This window comes from Sminthopsis crassicaudata, chromosome 1 (assembly GCF_048593235.1).
Source record: "Sminthopsis crassicaudata isolate SCR6 chromosome 1, ASM4859323v1, whole genome shotgun sequence".
Taxonomy (NCBI): domain Eukaryota; kingdom Metazoa; phylum Chordata; class Mammalia; order Dasyuromorphia; family Dasyuridae; genus Sminthopsis; species Sminthopsis crassicaudata.
The window spans coordinates 78,308,977-78,334,178 of NC_133617.1; the positions used below are offsets into that span (position 1 = coordinate 78,308,977).

Below are 25,202 nucleotides of genomic sequence, written 5' to 3' on the forward strand. Positions count from 1 at the left end.
GTTGTCTGGAATTTCTCCCTCCCCCTTGCTTTTGCTTCTTTCTTCTTTGCCCTGGGGCCCAGTCATGCTCCTTTCTGTCACCACTTTCCTCCCAGGCTCTGCTGGGACACGCATGGCATGCCTCACCCCTGATGGGTAGCCTTTGTTGAAAAGTGTCTTAAACTTGATCCTCCTGTTTATAGTTTTTTTTTAACAGCCTCATCTTGTTCTTGCAAAGAAACAGGTGCCTCTGGCTCTGGTTCTTTAGACCCCTGAGGGGGATTTCAGATACCAATCTCACCTCTGTAGTCTAATTTCTTATAGATTCATTTAGATCAGTTTAATTTGCTTTTGTTCTGTTGTTTGGTTAATAGGTCTTATGTGCACTGGGTCTCCTGTTCTCTTTTAAGCTTGATGGCAGGGATAGTATCTTTTTTCATGGGAGTCGAGTCTCCTGTCTCCCCCCTACACACACACACACACACACACACACACACACACACACACACACACACACACACACACAAAGAGAGCTATGTAGGGCTTCATGAACAGCAGGCATGCAGGAAATGTTGTTGACTGACTGACTGAAGGCATGTGAATGAGCTAGGATGGGCAGTGCCCCAAGGCACAACATCCTTGGTCTCATTTGGAAAGCTTGCCTGTTCACTTCCCTGTGCCTAGTGCTCCCAGAGAAGAACTTTTTCGAGAAAATACAGGTGTTGTCTTCATAGAGATGAACTGTATAATGGACAAAAGAAAGGGCCCAGATTCTGGGTTTGCTTTAGAACTTGGACTACTTAGCCAAGAGTTCTTTGAAAAAGAAAATTCCCAGTTTTAAAAACAAAAGCAAAAGGTTCTGAATCTTTGACATAATGGTGATGAAGATCTGTGTCATGATAGGCTGGGGAGGCATAGAGGACTCTCCCATCTTTATCTCTGTGCTTGCCTGTCTGGGCGTGTGTGCCCACCAGCGCACCACCGTGCATGCATACATATCTAGATCTACATACAAAGATTTAAATATGAGATAGCTTAGAGGAAAGTCTTCTTTAGAAATTGAGTTCTGGAAATTGTCATCATTTACATTTTTTTTTTTCTCTTAATCCATATCTATCACCCCTCCCCAGCAAAAAGTCCTAACCTCCTCCCCCAAAAGTGAATTTAGCTGTTATGATAAATTTTTGAAACCAAAGCTCTTTATTGATGATATATTACCTTGAAGGCTTCCTACTTGCAATTCTTTTGCTTTTCTCAGCGTTCTGATCTCCTTTTGGGAAGGAAAACTGATCTGTCAGCTGGGGATGGAATGAAGCTTTTGGGCATGGTCTGGAGAAGTGTTTGATTTTGTAAGCAGTGACAGATGTGTGGGAATATTTCTATCAGATTCTTCCATAGATGAGGTCTATGCTGAATTGTCCTAATCAATAATTACTTGGAATTTTTGAATTTTCTTTCTAGAGACTGATTGGAAATAATGTTTTTCAGAAAAGGAATAATAACAAAGAAGAATAAGCCAGCAGGATCAAGTAATTTATTTGGTTAGCAAATACTTAATAAATTTCTGTAATTTCAGAAGCAGTTTGGAGAATAGGTCCAATTTTTTTCATGATCCTTTTCTATCTCTGCAATCAAAACTCTCACTTTAGTTTAGGTCTTCATCACTTCTTGCCTGCACTATTTGTTATAATGACTTGGTCTTTTTACCTCTGTGCTCCATACAACTATCATTTGAGAAGCAGTGTGACATAACAAATGAAGTGTTGGACTTGCAAGACAAGAAGATCTGGATTCAAATTCTGCCTCTTAATGCTTACTATAGATTATTTGTATATAATTTGCCTGCATATTAAATTACTTAATTTTGGGGGTCCTTGGTTTCCCTGTCTGTAAAATAAGGGATTTAAAAAGTATTCCTTACTCAGTGGCTGCCTGTTCATTCCCTCCAATAGAATACAGACTTTCAGCACTTAAAGTTAGTCTGGCTCTAACTTATCTTTCTAGGCTGATTTCACATAACTGCTTCTCTTATATTTATGTTGTAGGAAAATTTGGGGTTTTCCTGGCAAAGAAACTAGAATGATTTACTAATTCCTTCTCATTTCCTAGCTCATTTCATAGATGAGAAAACCTGGTTAAGTGCCTTGCTCAGGGTCACAACAGCTAATGTTTAAGCCCAAATTTTTGCTCAGAAAGATGAGTCTTCTTGATTCCAAGCCAGTGCTCTATCACCTAGCTTTACTTTGTATTCCTTTTGTTTGTATTTTGTGTCTGGTACCACCATGATGACAAGAAATATGACAAGACCTGGAGTTATATAGGATGGGCAAGTGTGGTGGGATTGTGATCTGCATTGTTTAGAGTATTCATAATGATGAGATTAGAGCTTATGTATTTTTGTATTTGTTTAATTGCTAGTGTGACTATCTCTGCTCTATCGTAAGCATTTTTGTTCCCTCATACATAAGAGGCGCTTAATAAATGCATCATCATTGGGAGGAACTAGGAAATAGTGGAAATATCATTGAGCTAGGATTAGGAGATAATGGTTTTTGAAGGTCTACGGCTGCTTAGGGAGCAGTTTATAGGATAAGACAGACCAGACTTCTCAAAGATCCAGTTAGAGAAAGATTGACTGAATTGTAGCATCCGGGACTCTTGCATATTTGCCCGGAGAATCTTCACACTGATATTAATGTTGTGCTGGGCTCTAAATGCCTGGCCTGAGACTAGATGCCGAATACCTGCAACTTCTATTGCCCAGCTGTACAGGGCACTGGGTGGACAAGCTGCAGGCTTGGGATAGCAGTAAACATGGCCTCAAAAAGAAGATTGCCCAAACCTGATTTTTTACCATTGTTGATCTAATTTGGTTTCCTCTTCCCAGAATTGGGTAGAGCCCCTCCTTGTTAGTCAGTTGTTGCTTTTTCCTTCAGGCCTTCCTTTGACTTCCTAGGGCCCTCTGCTCTGCCAGCTGCCTTTCCCTGCTGTTTGTGTTAACTTGTGAAAGTGAGCCCCTGCTGAGAGGCACTGAAAGCTTCTCATTTGGAGGCCTTTGTATGGGAAGCCGGGGAGACCCCTCCTGAATGCCGCAGGGCGACGTAAACCAGCAAAGCTTGGGTAATAAAATGTAATGAGGAGTAGCAGCAGGAAACCAAGATGTCAAATCCGTATTTGCAACAGGCAAGGAGTCTGTAAATCAACTGCTGCCTTGCCTGGCTTGTACATTTGTGAGCTTTGCATCACTGGAGGCTTGAAGCCACTTTCTTCGAGAGGTCTCAGAGGCGCGTGGCTCTCTCAGTTGAGCATCAAGGAGTTAAGCTTCCTCATAGAACACTGAACTTGAGATCATAGGCTGGTTTTTACCTTTTTTTTTTTTTTTTTTTTTAATTTCCAGCATTTAGCATTGTGTGTGGCACATAGATGGCACTTAATAAATGTTTACTGAGTGGGAATTATCTTTGGACTAGGACAACCAACACTGTATTTTGGGAGGTGGAGGGACTTATAGACAATGCCTAGGGAACCTAGGAATTTCTCCCTCAGTGAATTGGTGGGATTTTTTGGGTTAAGTAAGTGCCTTTGGGTAGAAATCTTTCCCTTCTTCTACCAGTCTTTTTAAGGCTTTGACTCTGTAGGTTTCTTCTTGCTGTGCTTTTTTCTTTGTTTAAAATATTCATGAAAGCAGAGCGGTTAAGGTACTTAATGGATAAGGTGGCCTTTCAAGACCAAAGCAAAAACCAACTCCATGGCTGTCAAGTATATGTTTGTGTGTTTTAAAATTCTTAATCCAGATCCTATCAATAGATTCTTTACTATTGACTCAAGGCTCTTTTCCAGGTGTTATTTATAACTGTTTATTAGAAGGGGCTAAAGGCTGGTCAAATGGGTTCTTAGAATGTGGCTAATGGCAAGGAGTTTTATTTAGAGTAATTCTTATTGGAGAAGAGGCTTTCTGGAAAAATGGCATAGCATAAGACAGACTAAGCAAGTGACATGATGCTAATGAGTTCAAGGTCAGTCATTCTGTTATTCTGTAAGTATTTTATTAAGCCACCTACTGTGGCAGAACACTGAACTAGGGTTTGGTAGAAGGAACTTTCAAATGTAAGATACAGTTTTTAACCTAAGAATTTCTGGTTTAGTGGGAGGAGATGAATTTTACATACACACATGATGATAATAGCATATATTTCTGTAGTCCTATCCGGATTACAAAGCACTTTCCTTGCACTAGCCTTGTGAATAAAAAAATCTTTATTCACAAATAAATTACATCCTGGTGAAAAATACAAGAAGTACATAAATATATAAAGAATATGGGAAGAAAATATAGAGCAGGGGCAGCTAGGTGGTGCAGTGGATAGGGCACCAGCCCTGAATTCAGAAGGACCGAAGTTCAAATCTGGTCTCAGACACTTAACACTTCCTAGCTGTGTGACCCTGGGCAAGTCACTTAACCCCACACTCAGAAAAAGGAAAAAAAATACATACACACACATATATATCAGTAATTATAAGGTGGTTTGGGAGGAAGGGCATTAATAGTTGTAGAAGGATCAGGAAAGGCTTCATGTAGAAGGTAGTATTTGAACTGCATTTTAAAGCTAGAGAGGGCAATTATTTACTCAGTAGAGAAAGAGTACCTGGGAATTGGTGAACAACAAGTCATCCATGTGATCCAGTTTGGATGGAAGGAGTGATGACTGAGTGATAGTGATAAAAGGGTAGGGGGTGCTGCTTAAAGTTGCAGTGGAAATCAGTGAGTCCTCCAGCTCCCCTTGTGTGCAGTGGGGGGAAGATGAGTGGTTGGGAAGACACTCTACAGAGTATCCTCGGAAGAGGCCAAAAGTCAGTGAGGAAGGAGTTTGAGAGAAAGCAATACAGAATGAAGAGAGCTTGTTTAGTGCTATAGTTGGCATGGTGGAATTCTGAACTTGGGGTTAGGAAGATTTAAGATCAAATTCTTCTTGGGACTGCTGGTTATGAGACTGTAGGTAAGTCAGTTAACCTCTCAGCCTGTTTCCCCATTTGTAAAATGAGAATAATAATAGCACTTACATATTTAGTGGGTATTTTGTCTGGTTTGAATCTAGGGTCAGCCTGGCCTACCACTTATTGCTTCTCTTCCTGAATAATTGTGAATCCCTTGAAGATACAGGGCTTATTTTGGAGCTGTAATTTGGGCTAAGCTTCTCTGTACTATAGGTTGACCTCTCTTTTTTAATTAATTTTTTTCCTTATTCACTTAAACACCACCAAAAATGAATGTTTAAAATATAATTAACAAAACTATCTGTTACTTACAGCTTTTAAAGTATATGTTAAATTGAACTTGATAGCAAAATTTTCTTGCTTGTTTATGATGTATGAATTCCTGCTATTTTCTTTTATATGTTTTTAATGTTTCATTGGTTTTATTTTGTTTCTTTTTTTATCAATATTGCTACTTACCACCTCCATCTCATAGATCCTTTTAATCAGTAAGTATAGTCAAGCGAAACAAATCAACACAGTGACCATGCTTAGAAATATGTGCCTCACAATGGTACATCTCTAGTCCATTGCCCCTTTGCCAGGAGGTGGGAAGCATAATTCATTATCAGTTTTCTGAAACTGATCTGAAAGTTATTGTCTTCATCAGAGCTTTGAATTCTTTCCTTTTTGAAGTTTTTTTTTTGTTTTGTTTTCTTTAATATTTTTCCTAGTCACATTCACAATAAATTTTTTTTTACATGTTTTTAAAATTTTTGAGTTCTAGGTTCTCTCCTTTATATCCACCCATAATTAAAAAAACATGTAAAGGGGGCAGCTAGGTGATTCAGTGGATAGAGCACCAGCCCGAAACCAGGAGGACCTGAGTTCAGATTTGGCCTCAGACACTTAACACTTTCTATCTGTGTGACTGTGCAAGTAACCCCAATTGCCTTATCCAAGGAAGGAAGGAAAGGAGGGAGGGAGGGAGGAACCATGTGAAGTTATGCAAAACATTTACATAAGTCATGTGGTGAAAGAAAACATATCCCACCCTAATGAAAGTAAAAACCCTCAAGATAAATAAAGTTGGGGGGAGAGAGAGACAGAATACTTCAATCTGTATTCAAACACAATCAGTTCCTTCTCTGAACATGGATAGTATTTTTCATCATAAAAGGAGTTGTGGATTATTGTACTGCTGAGAATAGCAAAGTCGTTTACAGCTGGTCATCCCAGAATATTGCTATTACTTTGTGTACCATATATTTCACTTTCTTTGAGTTCATGGAAGGACATTTTTTCCTGAGAACATCCTGCTTATTATTTCTCATAAAATAATAATATTCCATCACAAACACCTATCACACTTTATTGAGCCATTTTCCAATTGATGGGCATTCCCACAATTTCCAATTTTTTTTTTTTTTGACCTGAGAGCTGCTAATGAATATTTTTTGTACATATAGAGCGTTTCCTTCCTCTCTCCCTTCCTGCCTTCTTCCCTTCCTCCCTGCCCCCCCCCCCCCATTTGGTATTCATGCCTAGTAGTGGTGTTGTTAGGTCAAATGATTTGCCTGAATTTATAGTCCTTTGGGCACAGATGATATCTTTTGATCTTTTTTTTTTTTTTTTTTTTCTCCAGTTGGGGTATGGTTCTTTTTTTTTTTTTTTTTTTTTAAATAAATTTGACTCAGGTCCTTCTCTGAGAAATGAGACCTTATCAGAGAAAGAAGCTTCAAAATTCTTTTTACAATTACTATTGCTAACTTTGTCTTCCTCCTCCCATTTATTCTCTCTCTCTTTTCACTCTGTCCCTCCTCAAAAGTGTTTTGCTACTGACCACTCCTTCCTCCCATATACCCTCTCTTTTATCGCCCTCCCATCTTCCCATATCCCATTCCCCTCCTATTTTCCTGCCTAGATAGATTTTATACCATAATAAGTATGTTATTTCCTCTTTGAGCCAATTCTGATGAGAGTAAAGTTTACTCATTCACCATCTCCTCGTCTCCACTTCATTATAAAAAAAGCTATAAAAGCTTTTTCTTGCTTTTTTTTTTAATGTAAGATAATTTGCACCATTCCACCTCTCCCCTTCCCTTTTTCTCAGTACATAGAGAGGACTCTCACCCCTTAATTTCATCATTTAAAAAAAAAAAAAGATATTATCCCTTTATATTCAACTCATACCTGTGCCCTCTGTCTATATATACTCCTGACACAATAATGAGAAAGTTCTAATGAGTTATGTAGGAATGTAAACAGACAGACCTAAGTTAAGTTCCTTATGATATCACTTTTCTGATTACCTTCTTATGCTTCTCCAGGGTCCTGTATTTAAAAATCAGATTTTCCATTCAGCTCTGGTCTTTTCATCACAAATGCTTGAAAATCCTTTATTTCATTGAATGATCACTTTTTCCTCTAAAGGATTATACTCAGTTTTGCTGGGTAGTCGATTCTTGGTTATAAAGCTAGCTCCGTGGCTCTCCGGAATATCATATTCCAAGCCCTCTGATCCTTTAATGTAAAAGTTGCTAAATCTTGTGCTATCCTGACTGTGGTTCCACTGTACTTGAATTGTTTCTTTCTGGATGTTTACAATATTTTCTCCTTGATCTGAGAGTTCCAGAAAATTTGGCCAGAATAATATTTATTCCTGGGAGTTTTCATTTTGGGATCTCTTTCAGGAGATTGGTAGATTCTTAAAAATTTCATTTTACCCTCTGATTCTAGAATGTCAGTTTTCTTTCATAATTTCTTAAAAGGTAATGTCCGGATTGTTTTTTCGATCGTGACCTTCTTGTAGACTAATAATTTTGAAATTATCTTTCCTGCATCTATTTTCTAGATTACTTGTTTTTCCACTGAGATATTTCCTATTTTTTCTTTTCTTTTTTTTTTTCCCCCTTTCTTGTATCTTGCTTTCTCATAAAGTCATTAGCTTCCATTTTCTCAATTCTAATTTTTAAGGAATTATTTTCCCTAGTGAGCTTTTGTATCTCTTTTCCCAATTGGCCAATTTTGCTTTTTTAAGGCATTCTTTTCCTCATTAGTTTTTTGTATTTCTTTTTGCACCTCAATTCTTTCCCTAATTTTTCCTCTCTCTCTTACTTGGTTTTCTTTGTTTGTTTTGTTTTGTTTTTAATTTTTACAAAAATTTTATGCATAGATAATTTTCCAGCATTGACAATTGCAAAACCTTTTGTTTCAATTTTTCCTCTTCTTCCCCCCACCCCTTCCCCCAGATGGTAGGTTGACCAATACATGTTAAATATGTTAAAGTATAAGTTAAATACAATATATTTTTACTTGATTTTCAAAATCCCTTTTGAGCTCTTCCATGGCCTGAGCCCAATTCTTATTTTTCTTGGAAACTTTGAATGTAGGAGCTTTGACTTTATCATTTTCTGAGTGTGTGTTGTCATCACAATAACTTCTTTTTCTGTTATCTGGTTATTTTCCTACTTTATTACTTGGCTTTTAACTCTTTGTTAAAATAGGGCTTTGGTGGATGATGCCCTGTCCCAAGCTTTAGGGATTTTGTGCAGTTGTTTTCAGAACTCTTTCTAAGGACCTGACAACAAGCCTGCTTTTCTGCCCTGAAACTGTTAGGAGTGTTCCTGCCCACTGTGGCTGTTAAGATCCAGTGTGCCAAAACAACAGAGTCCTGTTTTGCTGTATCTGGGGCCAGGGTTGGGGTCAGGACTGTTCTGGGATTGCATGCTGGACTCCCACCTTGTTGCCATAAATCCTCTCTGCTGATCTTCCAAGTCCTCCCTGGTGTCCCTGGCTAAGAGGTCCTGAAGCCTCTAGCCCTGCTGGACCAGGGTGGGGGCTGCATTGGCTTGGCCTGCACCAGCACTACACACTATAATCCCACCCTAGTATCATAGACCTTTTCTGCTGATCTTCTAAATTACTGTTAAATGTTCTATTTCATCTTTTTTACTATTCCAGTGTTCTAAAATTTATTTAGAGTCATTATTTAAAGGAAAATTCCTGCCTTTATACTCTGTCATCTTGGCTCCACTTCCAATAGAGCTTTGAATTCTTTTAAAGCTATTTTCCTTTACATTATTTTGGTAATTGTATAACTTGGTCCCCCGTTTCTGCTCACTACTCTGCTAAAGTCTATGCAAGATTTTCCAGGTTTCTCTGATAACAGCATTCCATTACCTCCCCACATTTTCCCTCATCCATTCTGTAGTTAATAGGCACTTTGCAGGTCTTTGTTACAACAAAAAACTTGACTAGAACATTTTTATACATATATGTCCTTTCCTACTCTAATCTGTTTGGAGTATCTGCCTGGCTTTGCAATTGAGTAACTTTGGAGTTATAGTCCCAAATTGCTTTCCATAATGGTTAGATCAGTTTATCTAGTTCTCAATTTTTTTTTAATATGAACCAATAAACATAAAGAGACATGAATGTTTTAATAAACAAAATTATTATAAAATTTTCTGAGTGGGTTTTTATTATGTATAATTTCTTTAAAGTTCTGTATTAAGTTTAGCATAATAATACAAAAGATATTCTTGCTTATATCATCTCTATTACTTTCTGAGCTATCTTTTGCTTTTCTGTATTTAAAGTTTTTCACTGATTGTCTTTTCTTTCTTTTCTTCATGTTGCTATCCATGCAGTCCTCCTTTGTAGCAGCTGATTATATTCAAGTGAAATAAATGAACAAATTGACCATACCTGAAAATGTAGGGTTTTTTTCTGTACTTCTAGTCCAGACTTCTTAAAACTTTTTCCACTCGTGATCCCTTTTCCCCTGTGAAATTTTTACACAACTCTGGGTATATATGTTTACAAGTTAAAAATTTAGTGATAATCATAATTTTGCAACACCCACCTTGTTATGAGACCCCACATGGGGTTGTGAATCATGGTTTAAGAAGCTGTACTCTAGTCTATCACCTCTTGACAAAGAAGTGGAAAGCATGATTTATCACTAATCTTTCAGAGTTGTAATAATTTATTGCATTAATAATAATTATAAAATCTTTCATACTTATTTTTCTTTACAGTGATAGAATCTTTATAATAAATTGTGTTTATGGTCCTGCTCACTTTACTCTGCATCAATTCATATTAGCTATCCTGGGTTTCTTAGAGTCAGTTTCATAAAGTCTTTCTTAAATTACATTTACATACCATAATTTGCTCAAGTATGACCCCATTTATCTCTCTTTTCACTTTTTATGGTGCCCGTGAATAGCCTTTCAGTAGTCAGTAAATGATGTTATACTTGTGAGGAAGGAATATTACTGTGCATTCAAGTGGATGGGCAAGGTTTCCTAAAGGAGCTGCATCATGAAGAATGTAGGGGAAGGATTTGGATGGAGGGTAAAATGAGTTGGGGAAACCATGTAATTTCTCTCATAGAAAAATTCAGTTCTCCTGCTATAGACTGTTCCATGTGTATCCAGCCAAGTATGCAACAAAATTGTGTGCTTTATTACAAAGGGGCAACACGTTAGATGATTTGAGTGGTGCAGTACCACCCATTCTATTTTTGGAAAGGGAAAAAAAAAATCAGAATATATTGATCCTGATGGAAGATTTAAGAACTGACCTCTAGTCATTGATTAGCCACTTCTCTTTGAATATTTATTAAGTTGAAGTTTGACGTCTTGGGAATCCTGGTTGTGAGATCAGAATGGAACCAGATAGCTTTATCTAGGGTATATGTTATATTAGCTCTGTGGGACTAAATGGATCCTAGATATTTTACACTTAAAAGAAATTCATCACAGTTGGAGATGTATCTATTTCTAAAAACTTGATTCCCCAGCCTCTTTGTGCTTATTTGTTTATTTATGTTGACTTTGCCTTATAGTTTTCCTGGGATAGAGACCTCATTATGTGTTTGGGTACATTGGATCTTTTAAGTTAATATTGGAAAGTAGTTTTGGGATCATATAGTCTAACAACTTCCCTTTTTTACTTTACAAATGAGGAAACTAAGTCTTAGAGTAAATGACAAGTCTAAAGAGACATGGCTAGCAAATAGTGGATTTGAATAGTGAGTATTTTCCATTATAGTATTGCTGCCTCTCAACATAGGATTAACCTGAGTCAACTACTTTAATAAAATTTGAAGTATTTGAGTCCTCTTTGGTGACTCCTGAAGCCTCTCAGAATTCTCATTCCCCTCTTGCTCTTCAAAGGACCTTCTTTCTTTTCATGTCCTATAAATCATACTTGGACCCATAGAGCCTGATGCAGACACATTTGCTTGTCAGCCACCCCTAGTGGGTTGTGCCAAGCTCTGTGCCTCTCCCTCCAGGGCAGACAGAGCAAATAAAGCACTCCTCTCCTTGAATAGTGTTCAGGCCCCTTGGAAGATGAATCCAGGAATCTTGTCTCTCCTGCTGTTAGAGGGGCCCAGAGTTAGCTGCAATCACACTTGACACTTGGCATGGAGATCTTGATTTACTATGGCAGCTGAGTGTAAAATTCAGGATGAGGAGTTTTTCTCTCCATCAAATAATGATAAAGATGCTTTCAAAGTTTTCTAGTAACAAGGTCAAATGGGAAATGGTGACAGACCTTGGCCTAGTCCCTTGTCAAAACTGTAGGAATCTCAAAGCTTTAGCTTCTCAGAGGATTGGTGAGTGTCACAGTAGGGGTTAGTAGTAGAGGTATCTAGGATGAAATGATACTTTATATTAAAGTAGTCCTATTAGGAATTATTGTAACTAAGATGATTTTGTTTCAATATTAATTTTTGGATGATGGTACAAGAAATTTGTAGCTTTGTACTAAAAAGTGAGGTAAATGAATGTACCTTTGACCTTGTACTAAAAGACTTGGAGTTTGTTTTAATTTTGAGTCTGAGATTTGCCAGTTAGTATCTCTGTGAGCTAGCATAAGTTACTTAGCTTTTCTGAGCCTCAGTTTCCTTGTTTGTAAAATGTAAAATTCTTGTGCTTCCATTCTCACAGAGCAGTCGTGAAGATCAAATGAGAGAATATATATGAAGATACATTGTAGCTATAAACTCAAGTGCTATGTGGAATTAGGTTGAGAAAGTTGTGGTAGTAATGTGAAGTGGAGAAGGGTAAGAATCAGTATCCAGAGATATAGGAAAGGTCCTTTTTTTTTTTTTTTTTTTTTTTATATTTCTCTGCTCTTAAGTGTTTTAAAAATACATTTTCATTGACAAATTTTATTTTGATGTCATTTTGTTTCCTATTGTAGTCTTCCCTTATTTTGAACAAAGAATAAAAAAAGGTGGTGGCAAAACTGATATTTTGAAAAAAGTTTGCAAGTATTGTCACCCATATCTGCAAAGGAGCTGGGGAAGATACCTTCTTTTTCATATCTCTTCTTTGGAACCAGGCTGAGAGTTATAATTTCATAGCATTCGTTTTCTGTTATTTTGCATTTCTACAGTATTTACATTGCTGTAATTATTGTATATATTATTTTCCTGGTTTTGCTTATTTTAAGTTACATTAGTTTACAGGATGCCTACTTCATTGTGCTTCACTTTATTGAATTTTGCAGATACTGTTTTTTTTTAAACAAATTGAAGATTTGTGACAACCCTGTGTCTAAAAAATCTGTTGGCACCCATTTTCCCAACAATATGTACTCACATTATATTTCTATCAAATTTTGGTGATTTTGGAATATTTCAGACTTCTTCATGATTATTATATCTGTTATAGTGATCTATAATCAGTGATCTTTGATGTTACTGTTGTAATTGTTTTGGAACATTATGAACTTTACTTATATGAGGGTGAACTTAATCCATAAATGCTGTATGTGTTCTATTCTACTAACTGGTTATTTCTTGTCTTTCTCCTACTTGGGCCTTCCTCTTCTTTGAGAGACAACAATGTTGAAATCAGGCCATTTAATAACCCTGGGATGTGAGTTGACAGATGTGGCAGGCTTAATTGTCTTTTGTTTTCTTTTGTTTTCTTTTCTTTTTTTTTTTTTTTGGTAAGAAATTATTCTGGCCACCCCAATCTTCAGTATTTACCACTCTGATTGGTCAGCAGCCATTAACAATCAAGGCTGGTTCCTCTACCAGCAAAAAGATTACTTCTTGCTGAAGGCTTAAATGATGATTAGTGATTTTTTAGTAGTAAATTAAAGTCTGTGCATTTATTAACACCTACTGTGTGCCAAGTACAGTGCTAAGTATTGGAGATAAAATTTGAAGACTAAACAAAACAACAGTCTTTGTTCTCAAGAAGCTTGTATTCTATGAGGGTGGAAAGGAGTGGTAGATTAAATATAAAAAGAAGCTGAAAATTGAACAGGAGGAGTTGGCTCTAGGAATACTTGGTTCTGGAGCATGATATTCTGTGGAGTTGAAACCAAGCAGAACTGCTGATGGAAAGTAGAGAATTACTTTTTCAGAAATTTCAGATTGTAACATTCTCAAAAGGGAAAAGTTTAGCCCTCCACTCTTCAGCTTTCTAGTCAAAGAGGAAAGATAACTGAGTTAAGTATTAGTTACTGAGTGTATATGGGGTCCATTTTTTTCATCAAACTCTTTGGGGTATATACTTAAGCAGTGGGGAAAAGTACACTCTTAATCAAATATTAATTGAGAAACTGCTGTGTGTAAAGATTGAATTAGGTTGCACTGACAGTCTTGAATAAATTATGTGACTTTTAGTGCATGGGCTTTGTGACAATTATTTTGTTGGAGACTTTTTTCCTTCTTTTTTGACTCTTGACTGTGTTACTTATAATAGAGGTTGCCAAATGAGTGGGGTATCACTATTATAATATAGGAGTTAAGGAATATTGTGAGCTAATATGAAGCTCTTATAATTGTCATCGTCTACTGGAAGCTACTTGAAGATGGGGACTGAGTCATATTCATTTTTTAAAAATCCACCTTAGCACCCATCATAAGGTAGCCATGTATCCTTTAGGAGTTCCATTGAGTGTATTGATTGTATTGAATTGTTTTTGTAATTGTTAGTATAAAAAAAAATAATAATAACAACTAGCATTCCTATCGCATTTTGAGGTTTGCAAAGCACTTAACAAATGGTAATTCATGTTATTGTATGTAGTAATAAAATATTTCACAAGGTAGTTCGTAGTCAGTGATCATATCTGTGCCATGCAGGAAATTATAATTGCAGGCAAATTAACTGTTAGTTTAAGTAAGTGGAGAAAGATTCAAGTTAGGAGATAATATTTGAGTGTTGAGTGATGGTCATGTAGTACTTTGTACATCTGAGCATAACACAGACACATCAGCATTCTCCTTGTCCTCCTGGTTGGGATAATTCAGTATGTACTGAAATTAAATTGTCATTCCATAAAAGCATCAGTGAGCTACTGGATTTGCAAAACTGAAGTTAGGGTGTAGCAGGGTGGTTGCTCTATTTTCTCAGTTTTAATGATTTATTCTGATAGCTCATTTTACTTTTCCTAGGTCATAGAGTTTTAGAGCTAGACATGATTTAAGAGATCTTTTAGTTCAGTTGTCTTATTTCACAAAGAAATAAATTGAGGCTTGAGTTAGTTCTTGAAGTATTGTTCATGGCTGTCTTTCTAAAATCTTTCATTTCTAAATGCCTTGTTTCTTTCTTTTTTAAAAAATTATAGTTTTTATTTACCAGATATATTCATGGGTAATTTTATAGCATTGACAATTGCCAAACCTTTTGTTCCATTCCCCCCCCCCCCCCCCCCCCCCCCCCCCCCCGCCTTTTCCCCCTTCTCCCAGATGGCAGGTTGACCAATACATGTTAAATATGTTAAAGTATAAATCAAATACAATATATGTATACATGTCCAACCAATTATTTTGCTGTACAAAAAGAGTTGGACTTTGAAATAGGGTACAATTAGCCTGTGAAGGAAATAAAAAATGCAGGCAGACAAAAATAGTGGGATTGGGAATTCTATGTAGTGGCTCATAGTCCTCTGTCAGAGTTCTTTCACTGGGTATAGCTGGTTCACTTCTAAATGCCTTGTTTCTTGAGAAGAGGTGAAGAATATACATTGATAGGAATCCTTTACTGATAAATTAGCCAGTCTAATCTGATTACTGGCTTTATTCTATTATACTAAATCCCATAAGAATTGGTTACGCAAGACCATCCTTTTTTCCCAATATAATCCTGCAATTTCTTATTTATTTTCTAATTTTTGTTGATGTTTTTGTTTTTATGTAACCATTTTTTCTATATTTCTTTCTCTCCCTTTCTCAAAAAAGCCATCCCTTATAATAAGGAATAAAGAAAAAAACCAAAGCCCATCACTTCACCAAAATACACCACCCAAGTCCCATATCATAGATAATTATAGTGTTTTTATAGTCATAATCCCCCACTTCTGAAAAGAAGGGAGGAAGTGCATTTCCATATCTGTTTGGGACAAATTCCAATAATCAATCAACAGGTATTTATTAAATACCTATTGTGTGCTATGTGTTAGGTACACTGGGGATATAAGGCTTAAAGAAGCAATTCTTGCCCACTTGAAGCTTACATTTTGTAAAGGGAAATAAAACATTTATTAAATATATGTATGATTTAGTGTTACGAATGGGGCACAAAATGAAAAACCGTTCCTAATTTCTAGGAGCTTATGTTCTCCTTTACAATTTCTTTTCTCTCATGGTTTCTTTGACACTATTTCTCTTGGTTATTCTGAGTGCTTCTCATTTTTCTTCATTGGTTCATTTTTTCCTTATTTTCTAAGTGTAGGCATTACTTAGTACTCTGTCCTCAACTTTTCTCTCTTCCCCTGCTGTTTCCCATGACTATCTTATTCACACCAGCGTTTTAGTTATAATTTTTATGCAGAAAACCCCTATCTGTCTGGTTCCAGAGTCTCTGCTGAACCCCACACTTTTATTTTCAGCTCTCTGCTAGAGTTCTTTATCTGGATTTCCTGTTAGTTCAAAATCAAAAGTTCCCCAAATTAAAAAAAAAATTTAATCCTCACAAAACTTCCTTTTTCTCAGTTTAATTCAATTCCACAAATAATACCTCCTAGTTTGAACAAAGTACTTTTATTGTGTACTAGGAAGGAAGAAGGCAGTAAGCGTTTCTATTGCATCCTTGCTATGTGCTAAGAGCTTTAAAAACATTACTTCCTTTGCTCAAGGCAACCCTGGGAGGTAGGTGCTGCTGTTATCCTCATTTTGCAATTAAGGAGGTTAAATGACTTGCCCATGATTAGTTCAATTCAGTAAATACTTATTGAGTGCCTGCTATGTGCCAAATACTGTGCCAACTCTTCTACAAAATTGTGAGCCCTCAAGGGGCTTACAAGGTAAAGACATAAGACAGCACATAAAAGGAAGCTGGGAAAGGGAAGGAGAGGGAAACACCTGTGGGTACTTGAATGGAAGCTTCTTGTTAACCAGGGAGAGCTGCTGATGGAAAGTGGATAAGCTGAAAGTACAGTTTTTGCTCTCTATAAAGGAACTTTGGGGAGGTGTTCTTTACTTCATCCTCCTACCCTCAAGAGGAGAGAGAAAACTGAGGGAAGTAGTTATCCAAGCTTGAGTTAGCAACATAATGATGAGATTAATAAGTGATGAGCTTATCTTGGTAGATGCAACTTGTTCTTTCCTTTTTTTTTTTTTGGATGAATTTATTTGATAATGTGGCTTGGAGAAAGAATGCCAGATTTTGAATGGACTTGGGTTCAAACCAGCTTTTGATCTGCAGCAACTTACTGCTTTTGTGGCTTTGGGTAAGTTATTTCTTTTTGCTGGAACTCAAATTCTTAGAAGACTTCCAAAGTCCTTTTTAACCCTAAATTTATGATTCTTTTTTTACTTCTCTGTTCAAAAATTTTCTTTGTTTATAGGGTAAAATAAAAATTTCATAGCTTGGCATTTCATATTCTTTATAAACTTGCTCCAACCTATTTTTCTTCAGCCTTATTTCCACTCTCCATGGTGCTGGTAAAGTCTACTATTAACTTCCCTAAAGAGAGACAAAGACATTCCACTTTGCCTTTTCTTGCTTCTGATTATTTTCAGTTTATGGATTTATTAATACTTTAAATGCATGCATTTTCTTTAGATTTTTCTCTTCTTTCTTCTATGTCTGGGTCATCTGTGACCTCTTCCATGATACTTTCTATAACTCTCTTAATTGAAAATGATTTTTTTTCATCCTTAGGTTTCTTTCAGGACTTTAAGTTGTCTCCTCCTCCTCCTCCTCCTCCTCCTTCTCCTCCTAATGGGGAAGGCATCAATAAAGGGGATGAAGAGGTTGATATCAGTGAATTATAACATTTCATAATTTGAGAGTTGAGAGAGATTTGTGATTATTTAGTGGATCTATATCTGAATAGAAATTCTTTTAAAATAACTGTTTCTAGCTCCTTCTTGAAGACACTTGCTGATGGACAAATACTACCAGTATTTGGACATTTGTAATTGGTAGGGAATTCTTTCTAACATTCTTACATTGAGCTAAATACTTCTGTCTCAACCAACTTTTATCCTTTGGTTCTAGTTCTGTCCTCTGAGATTAGAGGCTAAACATATTACTTTTTTTTTTTTTTTTTCAGCCAGTCTTCAAATGGCATGATCTTCAGTCTCTTCTTGTCCTGATTGCCCTCACTGATACTGCTCCAGTCAGTCTGATTTTCTAGATGTGTGAATCTTAAGGCTATGAAGCTCTCAGTTGTTGTGTCCTGTCAAAAGAAACCTTATTAGAAAATTCCTGATGCACAGAGCATATACTTTAGGAATCTGGGAATGTGGTAACTTCATTCCTTCAGAATACAGTTTGAGCTGTGACATAATCCCTAATAAGCAAGTGAGGAGCCATTAGCAGTTTCTTCCTTAATTGCATTTGGTTGAGGTGGATTCTGAGTCTTGGCATTCTGCTCATTCCGTGGTATTTTCTCATGCTCCACACACTGACAGGTGGAGCCTATCTGGGGTAAAGGGGAAGGCAGGACAGGGAGGAGAATGATGTTTTAAGTCATTCAGCACCTCAGAACTGGTTCATGTGCTATATAGTTTACCTCTCTACTTGTTTGGGAAAGGTATTCTTTACTGGAATTAACTTTCCCCCAGAGGAACATTCTGTGCTATTCAGGCAGGGGCAGGGAATGAGATTGGTGCCCAGGAAAGGACATCTGCTTCCTTCCCTGGAGCATGTGGCTCAGATGAACTGGGTTTTTATCTTTTGAGTATCCTGAAGGAGGAACATAATTAAGATGAAAACTAAGTCCCAGTTCTAACAGTCTATGGCTAATCTGTGATTTTTATAATGTTATATGAAGAAGCATCAAAAAGAATTTGTATTCTCTCACTGATTTAATAACTACTAATATTTTTTGTTATTCCTTTTATTTTTAAAATTTTTTTTACTTTAAAAAATTTTTTTTAAATTTTATAATTATAATTTTTTTGACATTATATATACATGAGTAATTTTTTTTATAACATTATCCCTTGTATTCATTTTTCCAAAATTTCCCCTCCCTTCCTCTACTCCCTCCCCTAGATTTCAGGCAATCCCATACATTTTATATGTGTTACAGTATAACCTAGATACAATATATGTGTGTAAATCCAATTTTCTTGTTGCACATTACGTATTAGATTCTGAAGGTATAAGTAATCTGGGAACTACTAATATTTTTATAGTACTTTATGGTTTCCAAAAGTACTTGAACCTGTGGCTAACCTTGAGCCACATAGAACAAATCTTATCTCTGTTATATGGATCAGAAACCTGAGCAGAGAGATGATAAATGATTTTGTCAGTTTCGCATAGCTAGTAGTTTCAGAACTGGCACTTGAACTCAGGTTTCCTGATTTGAAAATCTTGCCTCCTACTGTTCATGCCTGCCAAATCTTAATCTTGAATTACTCCCACCATTTGTTTCTTTTATTTCTACTACTGTGCTGCTGAATGGAGCTGGAGAAAGTCATTGGGTCCATTATAAATTTGTTTTCTGGTTTAAAGTATGTCCTCTCTCTACCTTCTCTTATTGGTGATTTCATTTTCTCCTATGGGTATAATTATCATCTCTCTGCAGATTATTCACTTATCCACAGATAAGGCACCAGTCTTGCCTCCTGTGATCCAGCCTCATATTACCAGGCTGCTATTAGACACTCCAAACTGCACATCTCAAAGACATCTCAAACTCAACATGTCTAAAACGGAACTCTTTCACCCAAAACCTGTCTCCCTTTTGAACTTCCCTTTTTCTTTCCAGGACATTGTCATTTTTCCATTCTCTGAAGCTTGCAACTTGTTCTTCCTCACCTCACGTATCTAGTTAGGTGTCAAATCTTGTTATTTCTATTTCTAATATATCTCTTACACTTGTAACTTGATCATCATTTACCTAGCTACCATTTTAATTGAGTCTCTCATCACCTCTTACCTGGTTTATTACCTTGGCTTTCTAACTACTTCCCTGACTCAAATTATCTTCTCATGTCAATCTATCCTCTTCACAGCTGCCAACTTGATTTTTCTTAAGGGCTGACCTGTGTTACTCCTTTACTCAGCATATTCCAGAGATACTACATATTTGTTGTCTTTAGGATCAAATATAAACTCCCATTTGGCTTTTTAAAAAATTATTTTAATTGATATCTTTTGTTTCTTTTATCATCATAGTTATTTTAAATATTACTTCCCTATCTCCTCCCAGAAAACCATGTATATGATATATATTATTTTTTAGACAACAGAAAAATATCAGCACAAATGGTTGTTATATTGAAAAAATACTCAGAACTCATGTAGTATATAACACCTGTAGACTTTCCATCACCCTGGTTTAAACGAGTTTTAAAGTCCTTTATTTCTCAGTCTTAACATAATTTCCCAGGCTATATGTGATTCCTCTTGTATTCTGCTGTTTGGCCAAACTGCCCTTCTTGCTGTTCCTTGCAGAGGGTATTCCTTCTCTTGTCTGACTTTATACTAGCTGTCTCCAATTGGACTCTTCTTTTTTCACCTCTGCCCTCCTTCAAGATTTAGCTCTGCTAACACCTATATGAACCCTTTATTTTTTCACTTTTAATATACTCTCCACATAAACTATCTTGTATTTATTTTGTATATATGTATTGTTTTTTCTTGCAATGATTATTTTTGTTTTTGTATCCCCATATATCTGACATACAGTAGATGTCTAATAATTTTTTGCTTTCTTCATTTACTATTTCTTTTACTACTCCTGTTAAATTATCATATTGCCTGCTGACATGTCATACTTTCTATACTTTTCTTGGATTGTAAAGTGGACTATTCATAAGATTTGAAGATGAATGCTACCTACCTATCTCTGCCTCAATTTAATCACCTGGTCTAGTCCCATTATGATACAAAGGAAGAAATGGGCATCAAGAAGGGATATGACTTGCCTCAAAGCACACAAAGAATCTAACTTTGTGTTTTTTCCACATAATACCATACTGTGAAAGGAGAGGTACTTGTGTTAAAACAACAAATTAAAGATTTTTTATTTCATCCTAGAGGCAATAGGAAACCACTGGAATTTATTGAGAAAGGGTGGCAATGTGATCTGATCTATGCTTTAGGAAAATCACTTTGGTGACTGAATGGAGGATAGATTGGAGCAGGAGAGATTTGAGGCAGGTAGACTTGTGAGTAGGCCATTGTAATGGTCTAGACTTGAGGTATTATGGTCTGCACTAGAGTTTTGGTAAGGTCAGAAGAGAGAATAGAGCAATATGAAATCAACAGGTCACAGCAATAGATTGGATATGAGGGGATGAGAAATAGTGAACAATCAATGATGACTTTTAGAGTGTAAGCCCAAGGGGCTAAAAGGGACTGCTTTCTTCCTCTACAATAAAAGGTAAGGTAGGAGGAGAGAAGAGCTAAGAGGGGAAGATAATGATTTCCATTTTGGACAAAATGAGTCCATAGGGCATCCGTTGAAGATATTTAAAAGGCATTTGGAGATGTAAGATTTGATGTTAGCAGAGAGGTTAGGTAGAATCATCAGCAAAGAGATAATAATTAAGTATATGAGAGCTAATGATGTCACTGGGTGTAGAGGGACAAGAAAATAGGGCTCAGAACAGAATAAGAGTTACAAGGCATGATCTAGAAGAGGAACAGTTAGGCAGATAGGAAGAGAATGAGGAGAGAGAGAGAGAGAGAGAGAGAGAGAGAGAGAGAGAGAGAGAGAGAGAGAAGAGAGAAGAGAGAAGAGAGAAGAGAGAAGAGAGAAGAGAGAGGAGAGAGATCCTTAAAATCAAGAGAAGCAAGTAACAAGGAGGAAGGAATAGGCAACAATAAGTATCAAAGACTGTAAGGAGTTAAGGAGAATGAGGATAGAGAAAAAGCCATTGAATTTTGCAACTACAAGATCATTTGAAACCTTGGAGACAGCAGTTTTAGTGGAATGGTAAGAACAGAAGTCAGATTATAAGGGCTTTAGAGGAGATTGAAAAGAAAGGAAGTGGAAGCAGTTATTGTAGATGAGTCTTTTTGAGTTTAGCTACGTAGGGCAGGAGGATATGGGATGATATGGAGATGGAAGGATCAGGTGAGTTTTTTGTTTTTTTTCCTCATGATTGGGGGGGTGAGGTGTATATGTTTGTGGCAGTAGGAAATGAGCCAGTAGACAGGGAAAAGTTAAAAATAAGTAGTGGGCATGACAAAAGGGGTTCAGTCTGTGGGAGGAGATTAGATGGAATGGGATTGCTTGACCAAGTAGGGGTTAGTTTGAAGTAAAGGAGGAGAAAATGGCAAAAGGCATCTGAGTGATACGAGATGAAGAAGGGAAAAGAGGGAGTTCATGGGAAATATCTTCAATTTTTTTTCCCTCTAAATTATGAGTGCTGAGAGAGTGGGAAGAGGGGGAGCTGTGGATGGTTTGAGGAGAGTTGAAAAAATTTGGAAGAACTGCTGTGAAAAGTGGGACAATGAATTCATTAGGTCAGTAGTAGGATTATAGTAGGGTAGTAGGATTGCCTAGCAACAAGGAGGTTCTAGTTGAGGTTGTGTGAATATAAATTGTGTAGTGGACCCATTCAGAACAGTTTTGTGATTTTTCTCCACCTTTGGAGAGCAGCCTGTATATAGGAGCCAAGGAGACAAATGGAGGGAGTGATCTAATGCTGAGGCCTAGTTGCCTATAATTGTTAATTCCGGCAGCTAGGTGGCTCAGTGAATGTAGTACTGGCCCTGGAGTCAGGAGTCCTGAAGTTCAGATCTGGCCTCAGGTAACTTACCAATTGTGTGGCCCAGGGGAAGTCATTGTTTATCCCAGTTTTTCATCTGAAAAATGAGTTGGAGAAGGAAATGGCAAATTACTCCAATATTTTTGCCAGAAAAACTTCTTGCATAAACTTCACACCTTTACTGTGAGCTGAGAAGAATAAGTGAATGGTCAGTTAGTACTGGAAAGAGTAGTTTGGGAGGTTGTACTATCAGAGGGAGATCAGGTTTCAGTAATAGCTAGTAGATGGGAAAGAGTGAGGGAAAAAATGATTTAAGAGGAAGAAAAATTTATTACTAATGGAGTAGGCATTCCAGAGGGCACAGTGGAAAGACTGGTTGGAGTTAGGTTTGAAACTCTGGAATGAAAAGGTTGAAAGGCATGGGAATAAGAGATAGTGGGGTATAAAATGAGGCTCATATGATCATCTTCAGAAATTCAGTCATTGAGATATAAAAGTTATGATCAGATGTGAGAATGTTTTTTGTTGAATGGAAGGTACCATTCTTTTGTACTTAGAGAACAGTTATGTCAATAAACAATCACAGTGTGACAAGACTGAAGCAAAAATCAGATTTATTACAAGAGAAATGAATATGCATGTAGAACCCAAAGAGAAAACATTCCTTACAGAAATTTGCAATTATGGTAATACAATAAAAGGAGGAGAAAACAGGAAGGGGAAGTCATAGCATGAGAGAGGAAAGGGGCAGTAACCTCTCCTGAAGGGGAGCAGCAAGGCTGTGATAAAAGCCATATTATAACAGGTATAATAAGAGCAGATGGGAAACCTGAAGTCAAAAGGAGGTTTGTTCTTTATATTGATGGTTGGATGGAAGATTGAGTTGGCCCTGGAGGTGAAAGTTGCTTTGGGTTAAAAGTGGTTACTTTGGGATAAGTGGATTAATCCTGTCTCTTAGTCTTCCCTCAGGGGACATGCATCCAGCTGGAGAACTCCAGGTTCAAGAACCTGTTTCAGGATCTTAAGACTTCTACCTGAGTAGGCTAAATATGAGGCCTTCCCAGGAAGTGGTAGACTCCCTGCACTGTGCTAAGTTCTTTAGGGCAAAGCTTGGCCTGGGCCCTTGCAGCTAGTTTTGTATATTTCTAAAGGCTGGAAGTTTTTCTCATATGGGGCAAGGTATTTCAAGAACAGCCAACAACTTGAGCTGGCCCAGAGCTGCTTTTCATTCTTGCCTCCTTCTAAGAAAACATGGACAATAAAATACATAGAAACCAGCCAAACAAACAAAAAATCAGAGCCTCATCTCTGAGGTTTGTCACCCCCATATCTCCCTCCAACTTCTTTTATTGTCCATAGTTCTGCTTTTAGGACAAAGTGGAGCACATCTCCTTTTTATGTGGTAGCACTTTAAGTATCTGAAGTTCATATCATGTTTAAGTCTCTTCTATCCAGTTTTCTCTTAGCATGGATTTGAGTGGCCGGGCAAGCCTTTGAGAGGTGATTGAGCTGGGCATAGAAAGGTAGATTTGGTTGAGAGGAAAAAGTGTCCAAAACATTCTATGAAGATTGGGAAGAGTTTTGGGTTGGCATCTTAGGCTTCCTCTATGAGTCCATCTGTGGAATCATGCTGTGAAGAATAAGAATAGAATAATGATAAGCTTCATAGTTCATTTCATAGATTGTTAGGTCTGGAAGAGTCCTTAGAGATAATCTTCCCTTTCTCTTAATTTTATAGATGAGAAAATTGAGGTTAATAGAGGATAAATGAACCAAGAGTATGGCAGTGGCAGTCAGGTCTTAAATCTGGATTTTTCTATCCATTAATGCAGTGTGGTTTACATTGTAAATTTATTTATTTATTTATTTTCTATTCCCCTTCAACTCTCCCTTTTCCTTTAGCATTGTGCCTTCTATTGGGCAGGTGCTCAATAAATATTTATGTTAGATTCAAAAGAAACAGTAACTGCCTTCAAATTTAGGCCTTAATTTCCCAGTATTAGAATTGTCCTTAGAAAGTGTGTACCTAGGGTATCTGCACTGTTTCTGAAATGTAGTTGCTCGAATTCAGAATATATCCCTGGAAATGTGCTCCAAGAACAAAGAGGTAGAAGGGAATAAGTAATTGTACTTATCCATGAAAATCTTGTTCACCTAAAGTTAGAATGTGCTTCATGCTGCCCCCAGTGGAAAGAAATCTCTTCTTTAAGACTTCAGAACCTGTGCTTTTATATTGTGGGAGGGTGCTAGTTAAAATCAATCAGTGTCTGCTCATCCCTTAAAAGCCATTTCGGTGAACTCAATACTGTGTATCTCAGCTCTTAAGACTGAAAACAATTTTGGGTCCAGGGGTGGGAGCTGAGGAGTGAATTTACTGAGTTGACCTGGATTATGCTGTGGAATAGGAATGAGTTGGCTTTTCTTGGACCACCTGAAAGGAGAAGAGATGCTTAGCATAGTGTTAGATGTGACAGGAACATAATGTTATCTGGGAGGAACACGTTATCCTGGGTAGTGATTTTTCATGACTACCATTAAACAATAAACAAACTTTCTGATTAAGAGTCATCTTCCCCCTTTCTCCCCACCCCCACCCCCTCTTCATGACCCTATTTAGGGTTTTCTTGGCAAAGATACTGGAGTGGTTTACCATTTTTCTTCTTCATTTTACAGATGAGGAAACTGAGGCAAACAGGGTTTAATAACTTATCCAGGTTCACACAGTTAATAAATATTTGAGGGCAGATTTGAACTCATAAACATGTATCTTCTTGATTCCAGGCCTGGCACTCTCCATTGCATCAATTAGCTCATAACTTAATGAACAGGCCTTTGGCAGCCCAAGATACAGTGCGATTGCTCTATGGCATGTTTTGAATTGTACCCATCCCAGCTTGTTTTACTTTGAGGGATGCATGAAAACTTCAGCCCTAGCCTCTTGGATGAAAGAGCCTCATAAAACAAAGAAAGGAAAGCTGTACTTGACAGGAATAAAAATTATTAGAAATATGATGTGATTATTCATTCTGTCCTATTTGGGTAATGTAGTTGAAAGGCAAGGTAGAGTACTAAGAAGTAGTTTTTACTTCCCCTA

The 25,202-nt window shown here is 37.0% G+C and overlaps 1 protein-coding gene and 1 long non-coding RNA gene across 3 annotated transcripts in view; one reads left to right on the plus strand and one right to left on the minus strand.

Moving 5' to 3' along the window:
• The window catches only part of ZC3H3 (zinc finger CCCH-type containing 3), a 509,307-nt gene that overhangs the window by 64,410 nt on the left and 419,695 nt on the right, over positions 1 to 25,202 (plus strand). The gene's annotated exons all lie outside the window — the stretch shown is intronic.
• Positions 23,655 to 25,202, minus strand: part of LOC141540208 (uncharacterized) — an 84,326-nt gene continuing 82,778 nt past the window's right edge. The window contains exon 3 of the long non-coding RNA XR_012481491.1: positions 23,655 to 23,738. This is a non-coding gene — a long non-coding RNA (uncharacterized LOC141540208). The remainder of the gene's footprint in view (positions 23,739 to 25,202) is intronic.